Raw genomic sequence first — 12,005 nt, 5'->3', positions numbered from 1 at the left:
CGAATTTTTTAGAAGATATGGTGCCTGATTCCTTACCTGTTACCACCATTTTTAGTTGGCTCAATTTCTTCTATTTTTTTTATTGCACATGTGTTTGCTTACCAAGAATCTCCCCATAATTTTTGAACTGGACTGTTTGATTTTCACTAATAAAAAAAAAATCCAAAAATTGAAGTAAGAATAAACCTCAGAGTCCCATTTGGCTTCATCACTACTCCATTGCGATTGATGGATGCCATTATGGCTGTCATTTTTGAACAACTAAAAAAAAATGTTGATAATACAAATTAATTCATCCATTTTAAATTTATTGCAGTTAGCATGGTTGTTTTTGCAACTAGAAATCGTTTCATAATCTGCTTGCATGTCGACATTTGTATATCTCGGAGTGTTATCAATATCTTTCCTTTTGCAATGCTACTCCTCACAAATATTACATAAATCTTATTTGCTTTGAAAATAAAAGAAACTACTCTCTTTTCCTTGAATTTTGAGTCTTCTACTGTAAATAATACGAACACAAGATTTTCTGCCCATAAATCTGAATGAATAAGAGAAAAATGCTGACTGTGTAAAGACCCAAAACACACAAGAAAAACCTTTGCTGGAAATAGATTCCTTGTTTTGCAATTTGATCTACAGGTGGCAGCATGTGGCAGCGTATAAAATTAGGGAGCTCGGTGTCTCCATCCCCCAAAAGGCTTGTGTTGTTGGCTGCTATTCTCAGGCATCTCGTCTTCTTCAGAGGATGATTGAAAAAAAATTAATAATTATTCAGAATAACTCTCAATTCATTCAGAATAACTCTTAGTTCATGAATAACAATAACAATCAGTTTCTTATATGTAAACATCAAAGAACTCTTAGTTCATGAATTCACTGTGCATCGTATTTTTCATAAAAACGTGCTCATGGTGCATGGAAATCATGTTACACAATATCTTGGCTGTTTCATGCATGGAGAGATTTTGTATCAAAGAAGAATTGAATCTTTGAGTGATCTTGTGATTACGTGTGTTAATCCTATGTTGACACAACAAAAATGCAATTAAGACTCCTGTTGAATTGTTGCTAAGGATTTGTTCTTCTCATAGGTGGCAGAATTGTTTGAATGGATGCACAGTTTAGACTTGGAGGTGTAAATGTTTTCCACTAATGACTGAGACGCGGTTTGTGACACCTCTTTAAAACAATTCTGAGTTCATTTATCCTCTAAATTTATTCAAAACTTAGCAAAATCTAGAATTGATCCTTACCTGATTCTCCTGCGCAATCCATGGGATTCAACTCAACGTTAAATCTTATGTCTAACCGCCTTATTTCTCCACAATTTCCACCTTTATTTCTATGATGCCTTTCTTAGCTCTGCCTTCTTCTTCTTAGCATTTCTCCCTGCATTTTTTTATGGCTCCAACTACGTTGTCTTACTTATTTTTCCTTCTACCAGGGTGCTATATGCGTGCATATGACTGCAACGCATTCTCCTCTTCTTTATGAGCTTAAATCTAGCTGTGATGGTGGAAAAAAACTTGAATTTTCTGAGGTCTGCGGTTTAAAAAATGGCAGAGGCTTTCATTGCTAATCGCACAGGGCTTGTCTCTGTATTCAAATGTATTTGACCGTTTTGATGTTTGATGTGCCGACCTCTAACTGCGATTAATCCCTCTGACCATTTGTGCGCCTTGCTCCATGGTGCCCAAACGGAATACCACCATACCGTCGAATTTTCATTGCATGCTTATCGAAATAATTTCGATTTGGAATGGAACCTTTTGCATTTATCATTATACCTTTAGTAATATGCATGGTTCATCATTTCCATTATCCCTATTGCATTTGAATTCATTTTGCATCATGATTATAACTTCGGTTCGTCCATTTTGTTTGTTTCATATTTACATCTCCACCCATATACCTTAGCTTATATATGATTGCATTCTCAAATATTTAGCTTAAGTTTTCACCTTTGTTTATTTTAATTTTAAAAATGACCAAAGAATGGTCATATTTTAAAATTAAATGTTTTATCATGAAACTAACCTTTTTTTTTTTTGTAGGTCAAAAGAATTTGATATTTGAGCCTTTTGTTTTTTATCTTTATGCTTAAGAAAATTAGGGTTGATGTGATATGGTACATGGAATATAAAATGAAACATGGTATATGGAATGATAGTTAAATGGGTAGGATAATGGATATGGAAATGAATAGGAATATAGTGGTATAATAATGAAGGTAGTGAAATGTAGATAATGGAGTAGGATAAATATGGAATGTAAAATGATAGTGTAATAGAATGCATATAAAGTTAAATTAGTTTTAACAACTTCTAGAATTTTTTTGAAAAATCAAAGGTTCTAAGAGCAATTTTACACTTACTATACTTACACTTCCAAATAGCTTGATGTCAATGCTAACTGATGATGTCCCTTGCTGGTTCATTTTTTCCCTCATGATGATGGTTCTTCAAGGATATTCTTTGATGGAATGTATACACTAGTTTCTGCATCTGATATTCAAGTCCCTTTTATATTGTCTTTGTCCAGGTCCCTCACTGATAAATGTGGATGCAGGTTCTTTATTCAGGTCCCTAACTGATAAATTTGAATGCAGGTGCATTATTCAGGTCCCTTATCAAACCATTGTATGGTTTTCTTTTTATGAATCTTCCCCCTTGCTGATCTTGAGACTTGTCCCCAAGTCTTGCTTATTCTGGAGGATGATTCCTACAAAATCAAATTGAAGAAATGGTAAAACAAAATAGAGAATTCATATTGGCCAAGCTGGTCGATTTTCCTATATGAATTCGAGTTTGTATTGTGCCACTTTCGTGGATTTTCACAACTAAACTCCTTTATTATTTTTTCATCTTTTTCTATTTTCTTTTCTCTTTTTGGATGGAGGTGAGGTGTAATGGAGTAGGGAAGTATGAAAAGCTTATGAAAATAGGTTATATTGAAGTCATGATTTAGTAGTAGATGGAACGTGCATGATCGTGGAGCTTAACATACAATATGGATGATGGATGAAATCATGAACAATATGGCTTATGAAAGAATTTTTTGGAAATGGATGTGACTTTTTATGGTAAAAAAAAAATTGACTTCTTCCAATGATTATTAGCTTCATGTCTTTTGCCTCGATCTCGATCATGTCGTAGTGTTTGTTGGTGTTGTTGGTCAATAACTAAAGACAAGCTTCAAGAGTTTGAGTTTCATTGGATGAACTCAACATCAGGTGAATTTTCACTTTTCTTTGACTTGAAAATTTGTATTTATATTCTTAAATATGAATTTAAAATTGATTTTGAAATGTACTCCATCCATGGAGTTCACTCCATTTTTCCTATGACCTTCAAAAACATAGCACTTGCCTGCAATACAATATTAGATGATGGAGGAAGAGAGGTATACAGTCTCTCTTCTTCCAATAAATATGTAAATCATTACAATCATTTCTTAGAAAACAAGTCCAAAGATGATATACAAACAAAAAGCATTTGTTTACCCCTTGAGGAATGGTGGCCAGCCTAGACCTCCTAGCGGTATTTTGTTTACAAAATATTCATTTTATATCCAATTAGAGTGATTCCAAAGCCAAGTTGAAGTGAATTCATATGGCTACCTCCAGTATAAACAGGTTTTCAAAATGTTTTAAAATTATATGGTAAAAATTATAAGGAGTACCATGTTTGATAGAGTTACTTGTTAATTTGTAACTAGACCAACAATCACTATTTGAAGTGTAAATACTTCGATAAAGATCGGATCAATGTGATTCCACTTGGAGATTAAAGTAGATTCATTTTTATATTTCCAATAGAAATTTTTTTTAAAATCATTAGGTTTGATATCACAAAATTGGTGATGAACAGACCTTGGAGGCAGAGTTTTACTATGCTATTCTGAAGACATGCAGTCACTAAATGTGGCATAACATTTCATTTGACCTCCAAATGGGATGATTCAAATTGTGTATTGATATATACTTGAATATATATCTCCCATATAAATAGGTTTTGAAAATAATATGATTTGGTATGCCAAATATGCCAATGATCGGTCAAGACCTAGAATTGTCACTATGCAAATTTTTCAAGAAACAATTAGTATTTCAAGAATATCATTTTCATATGATATCTGATTGAAATGATTCAAATTGATTTTGAAACTAGATTCCAAGGGCTATCTTCTCTATGAATTTCAGGTAAAAATGTTTCCATTAGACACTTCAAATATAAGTTGTACTAAATCTGTCCTCAACATTTCACTTGAGACCTAGTTTTGCTTTTGATCACATTTTTATTTTTGATATAAATTGAAAATTTCAAAATGGATTCCAAAAATAGATTTAAGAGATATGTAGAAAAAACATGATTCAAAAATGATCCTATACGGTTACCCAAAATAGTATTGTTCTTACTGAATTTTTCCATGTAGTCCTTTCAAATGAATATTGAACAATGATTTGAAGAAATATTCATGACAATTTGAAACAAAATTATTATGGAGGTCTTATTGTGAATTTAGTCTACTTGTTTATTTATTCTATTATATCCTATTCTATTTTAGAAAAATAATTCATTCTCTCAAGTGTAAGAGAATTTCCAATGCATCCATTTTCGTAACAAGATCATGAGTAAAATCACATCCAAATTTGAAAAATATAATTTAATGAATGTTTGGACATGAAAATTTATCTGATCATAAAGATTTGAGGAGAAAGAATGTTGAAAAATGGAGTAGTGTTGTGACCTAATGACTAGTTGAAACCAAGTTTTAAGATGATCTTTGTTTGCTTGACTCTCATTAATTGTCATAGCACAAAACTCTTCTTGTGGTACTTGTTGAAAATCTTGTATGCACAAGGGATCTCATGATATACATGCTAGAAATTCTTCAATTTCTGACTCTAATGTTGATCTTCATTGCATGTGATCCATGAATCATTCACCTCCTCACAAAGATAGCTAGAACAAAGTTCTTGATTCTCTTCTTGTAGATCATCTTCATGGATGTTTTGTTGCTCTTCTATTCTTAGACATGAAGATTCATCCCTAATGAGCATTCTAAATTGAGGACAAGGACTTGAGAATAGTTTTGTCGTGGCATACCCTCCTTCTCTAAATGATTTCTTTAACATCATTTTTAGATCTTGTCTTGCAAATGGATTTTATAGTTATTTCTTTTTTATTTTATTTTTTGTTGGGGGTTTTGTTTTGGGAATCTACTTTTAGGATCTCTATTTCTAGGCATAAAGAAACATAACTAAGAGAAATGTATCTTAACTAATTTTTTTTTATCAAATTTTTAGTGTTTTTGTTTATCTTCTATTTGACTATGCTGATAATTGCCTCCCCGACAACGACGCCAAAATGTTGGGCTAATTTATTAACATAAATTAACACAAGTATTTAATTATCAATCTGGGTTTGTAAAACTTGGAGGCAAGTCCACAGTATATGGATATCAAATGTAGCCAATCTTAGAAGATAAAATTTGAAGAGTTAAGAAAGTACATATTACAAATATAAACCTATTTTAACAATTTCTAATTCACTTATATAATATGTGAGGGATGAGGCTCCTAACTTAGGAGAACCAGGTTGTCCTTCCCTACAATACTATTTTCATGAAGATAAATCCAAATCACTAATTAACAATTGTTTATGATGCAAAAGATGTAAAAGAAGAGGCTCCTAACCGAGGAGGACCAGATTGTCCTTCTTCACAATTCTACTCTATCATAATCACCATTGCTTCAAACCAGAAATGGATAAATAACTTCAAATAAGAAAAGGAGAATGAAATTTAGTTTTATTTCAAGATCAAATAGAAGGGGAATTTAAATTAAATTCCTGTGTGTCCTTTCATATGTAGATTAGAATTAAACCAATATCCATTCAACAATCATCACAAATTAATTCAAATAAGCAAATCTGAAACAAGACAAGCAAACAAATCTAAAGCAACTTGTTCACGAAAATTAAGTTAGTTTAATAACAAAGTGTACTTAGCTTGGAGTGGGGGCCCTCCACCCTTGCCTTGGACACTTGAGGTTGCTATCAAATTTTGAAACTTCAAGCACTCATCCACACTAATGAACAACAAAATGAAAGTAGAACAAGTTCTTCTAATTAACCTCCAATATTCAAATGTCTCAGCGTAAAGTTATATAAAAATTACATATCATAAGCCTTCAAAGTCTTGGCTTAAATAGAATTTTATGAAATCAACTGATCTAAAGTCTCTCTAACAATCATATCTATTCATATCCATCTATCTAAGTCTAATTCATTCAATCCATCCCAAGAAATATGGACAATACCATGAAATCACAAAACTGCCCTATTTCCTAGGGATTTTCTGGGTGATTAGTCATGTTTGACTAGCCTTGACTGGGCCTAATAAAGCTTGTTTTGACCAAACCGAGTGGAATTAGTTCAATCCTAGTTCCCAAGATTTCCATTCATGCATCCAACTCAAGCCCAATTGTCCTACAAATATTTCATCCACATAGGCATTACGAGAATTTCTGATTCTGTCCAAAAATACTCTTAAAACCCAATTTTTGCAAAATATCTAAAAATTGAAAAGCATAATTTATTTGCTTGAATATGCATAATAAGGTCAAAATAAGGTGTATGTGGATGGTATATGGCGGAAAATGATGGAAATTAGGTGGATTTTAATAAGCAAAATTTGATAAAAAACGAGGGCCAACAGTGATCAATTTCTCCTGCTCTTGGCTATGCTAGTACTATACATAATGCTATGCAAGATGCATCAACATGTACATGAAACTCCTTATTCTAGTCTGGGAAAAATAGAATAGGTGTAGTTACCATCTTCTCTTTTAGTACATCTAAACTTTTATGGCACTCTTTGCTCCATTGAAAGGTCATGCTTTCTTTAGAAATTTCGCCATCGGTGAAATTATTTGCATATACCCCTTTATAAACTTTCTGTAATATCTAATGTGTCCTAGCATCATGCATAGTTGTCTCACTATTTTCGGTGCTGGAAATTTCACAATAACTAAGATCTTTGTGGGATCCACCATTAATCTCCGCTTACAAACTACATGTCCCAATAGTATACCAAATGGTGCAAAAAAGTTATATTTTTTTTTAGGTTCAATGATATCTGGTATTGTTTACATATATCCAGTATCAACCTCAAGCTCACCACATGCTTCTTCGACATCCCAAAGATTTTCCAATCGTCGTAGTAAACTTCCAAAAATTTGTGTATATATTCTTTGAAGGCTGCATTACAAGTCTAGAAAATATGGCAAGAGAATTATTCAAACCAAAAGACATTACTGTGTACTGGTAAGAGCCTCATTCTATAACAAAGGTTGTATTATGTCTATCCTTTGGCACAATTCTAATCTAATGGTACTCCGAAAATCCATTTGTGAAAGAATACACCTCCTATCCTCCTACATTGTCCAATACTTCATCTATAAATGGTGTAGGGAAGGGTTCATGCAGACGTGCATCATTCAATTTCCTCAAGTCCACAAAAATTTTGATTTCCCCTTTTTCCTTCTTTTCCTGAACCACCACAGGACTCACTCATTCAGATTCTTCAACAGGTTCAATGATCCCAACTTCTAACATCTTGTCTATTTCTTCCTTCACCTTTTCCTTATATTTTGGATTCAGTCTATAAGGTCTTTGCTTGACAGGATTCACATCAAGCTTTATAGGAATCTTCATAACCCTAAGTCTCCTACTATGCCCTTCATATTTGGGTACTTAGTGGGAAAAAACTCCTGGTACTCATGCAAAATATCTGTTATCTTGCTAACTGTGTCTTCATCCCAGTAATATCCTATTGTTACAAACTTCAGCTCATCTTCTAATCCTATATTCACCTTCTTCGTTTTTAGTGGCTTCGTTATATTAGGCATCTCTATTTTAGGTCCATTTACTTTGTGATGACCTTCAGATTCTGCGATGTCGATATTGCGAGTATCTTCCTCCTCTTCTGCAATGAAATTGTAGCATTCCAGTACATTATGTAACTATGCAGCCAAACAAGTTGCCAAACAACTGGAACTTCGTTCTCAAAAATCATTCTTAACTATTTGAAGGGCCGCATCTATATATGGACAATCATTTTCAAAACTAAATGTCATTACAAATCCATCAACCATCTATGCCTAGCTTGCAGTACCATGTCGCAGTTCTATTTCAAAATACTAATTCTATGGAATTTTCTCCAAGGTTTCGATGAAGCCATGAACCCATTCTTCTTGTGGAATTTCTTTCCATGTTGTCATATAGAGCTGTATGTGTTCATGAGGATCAATTTGACCATCATACTTATCTACCTGTTCTGTTTCTACTTGATCAAACCTTACCCACATCAACCTTCAACATTGTTTCCAATCTCCTATATTCTTCTTATGTGTACCCCACCATGTAGTAGGAGTAGCTCTTAGGGCTAAATCTAGAGCTAACAACCTCTGAAATTTTGGTACCTGCCTTTCATAATCTATAAATAAAGTATTGACATTACCAAAACCATGATAAAAAGGTAAATCGCATACCTCTACTGTCATACAACATACTTCTTTAGTGATCCTTGCACATCACCTTGTAAGAACTTTATGTAACCTATTTTTCTAGTTTTCTAATTATTCTTCTAAATTTGAAGTGCAGGAACTATATTGATCCCAACCCAATTTTCCATCTGCAATAGGGTTGATCCACTTCTCCTTTTGTTGTTATCTGGTAAATTTTGTCGATTTCATCTGCATTGTACTCCTCTTTAATAGGTTTAGTATACCTCGCTCCTTTAGATGGATCTAATGGAACAATGACTCTCACATTGTTGATTTCAAATATCATTTTCCTTTTCTTCAAGTTAATTATAGCCATGTTAGCGAATTCCCAATCCAATCCAAGCCACATAGGATATGAATTACTATCATCCACAATTTCGATTACTTCAAAGTTAGTAGTAGTGTGCACTCCTTCAATGTCTATTGTGATACTTGAAAACCTTCCTAGAGGAATAATCTTCAGCTAGTTTTCCATCTTCAGCTGGATTGGTGACCATTGCAACTTTGTCTTACCCATCAATTCTCAAGTCTGCTTCGGTAAGACATTAGCATCAGATGCTAGATCTAGGATAACTTGATCCATGTCATATCTTCCAATATGTGTAGTAAGCCCGATTTACTTTTCAGTCCTCTTCTTGTGTCAATGTAGGTTGCTTAATGCACACATCTCGCTTTGTGGTACTTCCTTAGAAGCACAAGAGTCTATCAATTCCCACAATCCATCCAAATATTTCTTTTTTCTTAACAACTTCATGCAAGTCTGTAGAAAAGACTTGAAAATATCTGGATCCACATCTTGTGTCACAATTTGTACTATTTCACAGTTATTCTTCTGAGTTCACTGCAGATTAGAGGTCGAAGCCCCATCATCCATAAAGCTTCGCCTTGCCTCCATGAATACTTGATTTTCATTATGAATCTCAAATGTAGGGTATTTTTCGGTAGTTTTCTTACCCATGTGGCTTCAACTTCCTTTTTCCCATCGTCTTTATCATTTCCACTTGCAAACTTTGATTCTTGTTACAATGTCGATGCACGATTGATCCTCCCTTGGCTCAACAATCATCATTTGAGGGACTGCTACAGGTTGTGGTTCCTTTTCTCCTACATATTTGTGATAAGGACAGGGCATTCTTCTATCATGTGATCAAAAGAATTACAGTAGTTGCTGGTTGTCGTAGGGTTCTGTTTGTCTCTTGCGAAGTGCCCTACTTGTCCACAATTATAACAGATAATATGGCCGCATCCTTGAATGACTCCTCTTCCTCGCCCTTGGAAACCTCCTCGACCAACATGCTATCTTGGCTCCTCACATGTATGTCCTTCATCTTGCAGTCTATAAGCATCCAAAGTGCGCTCCATCATCAAGTCATAAATTTGACAATTTCTCTCGTCAGGGCCTACTGATTTACAAAAGTTGCAAAATAGCTTCTTTGGTGTCTGTATGTACTTCTATAATAAATAGAAACCTTCAAAGTGATGTTGGCCTCTCGTTATACAAATATCACACCACAAACTTGATCATGGGTTCACTGGATTATGTGCTCCACTTTCCAAGTAATCTCTGAACACATGGCATTGATCCTTATAATGGCCCTTTGCTTTTCATTTTGTACACCATACCTTTGATCTAGTTTCTTTAACTTTCTTGATATCCTGTAATTCCAAGGTCAAATTTGTTAGCTAGCTCTGAATCTACTATACTCCTGCATGAGTATCTCTGATCGGCGAAGCTTCCATCTTCATCGCAATCTCCAATGCTTCAGCTTGAGTCGCGATCTTCTACTGCATCAAGGGTAACTTGATATGTGGTAGTATCGCGGCTATAAACCACTTCTTATGTTGTTCTAGAGGTATGCTAAAGCTTACTTATCCCATTAACACCTTAAATCGTTGATCCAACTCCCACATGAACTCAGTAGCTGACTATTTGATTTCCTTAAGCTTCGTAATGCACTGTGATTCTGATTTTGACTTCTTGAATTCTGATACCAACACTTTCTTAATATCATCGAATGAAGCAACCATAATATTAGTCACATAATACTTCATGTACCATGTCAGTGCTCTTTCTCACAACATCATGATGAGTTGCACTTTCTTTACATCTTCATCAGTAATCAATCTTGCTTTCCATACTACATTAGCTACAAACCAGAACTGGTCAGGATCCTTTGATCCAAGTCCTTTAAAGATAGGTAGCTTAATGTCATCAACCATTTTTTCTTCTCAAATGGTTAGGGGGTGGGGGAGGGGAAGTGGAGAATTATGGGGAGAATGACAATAAAAAAATATGATCACAGTGATTCCATTCAAGTGAACAAATTAATAGTAAGCTTAACTTATACATACATCTTAATACCTTTATTTAATTTGTATGGAATAAATAAGACTTTTCACCCATCATTTAAATCATTGATTTTAAGATTTATAATGATTTATTTAATTTCAATTGGTATATATAATTGCAATGGACCATTTCAAGTAAACAAACTAATCATATGTTAATTTCCATGTACAACCTAATCCACTTTTTAAATTTCAAATATACTAGTTAATTATATGTTAATATTTATAGTATTTGCCTTAGTTGTTTTTGGTGCAATATCTATGTCTACTGTTTGTGTTAAAAACAACCTGATACAAATTTTTAACTTATATGGAATAAGAAATGTTTATAAGTGTAATTCTACACATTAATAAACAACAATAATAATAATAAATGAAATAATAAACAATAAATAAAGACTATTAATATATAAAATAAAAAATAAAAAATAATAAAGAAAATATAATAATAGTAAATAAATAAAACAATGAATAACAAAGTGAAGTTTTGAAAAGTAAATAAAAATAAACTATAAAAATAGTAAGAATAAGTAAAGTTAACAAAAAGTAAAAATGAATAAAATAAGCAAGAATCAAATTAAGAAAAAACATTGAGTTAAGGAAAATTAAAGAGAAAAATAGAAGTTGGCATCCACACATGGATTGTGTGCATGAGGATCCCATTCCAATCCCATTTATATTTAATGGATGAAAGGGAGGCGAGAGGTATTGATTATTTCAGGGAGGAAATGTTGAGAGACAAAGGATTGAGGGCTTAGGGGTGGCTAGTTGTAGAAATATTTTGTACAGTTGAACCTACTGTTGAGTGGAGAGTCATCCACAAGGAAATATTGAGAAAATGAGAAAGGATGAAAATTATAGAATAGAGAAAAAAATATTTTCTTTTCATCCATATGCAATTTTTTTTCTTGAATTGTGCTTCAAGAATGAATCTCTTGACATAGTAATTTGGGGATGACTCTCCACCCAATTGTAGGCTCAACTAGATAGAATATTTCTACAACTAGCCACCCCCAAGTTCTCAATCAAATACTACAACCAATGAATCATTTGTCTCTCAACATTCTCCTCCTTGAAATAGTGA

The 12,005-nt window shown here is 33.4% G+C and overlaps 1 pseudogene; it reads right to left on the bottom strand.

Annotated features, from left to right (window-relative positions):
• Positions 1-7,717: 7,717 nt before the first annotated feature.
• Positions 7,718-12,005, bottom strand: part of LOC149169947 (protein argonaute 4B-like) — a 41,113-nt pseudogene continuing 36,825 nt past the window's right edge.

Source organism: Pinus tabuliformis, chromosome 4_2 (assembly GCF_031772625.1).
Source record: "Pinus tabuliformis cultivar Carrire ecotype Pingquan chromosome 4_2, CPIR1, whole genome shotgun sequence".
Taxonomy (NCBI): Eukaryota; Viridiplantae; Streptophyta; class Pinopsida; order Pinales; family Pinaceae; genus Pinus; species Pinus tabuliformis.
This window is presented reverse-complemented; position numbering and strand designations above follow the sequence as displayed.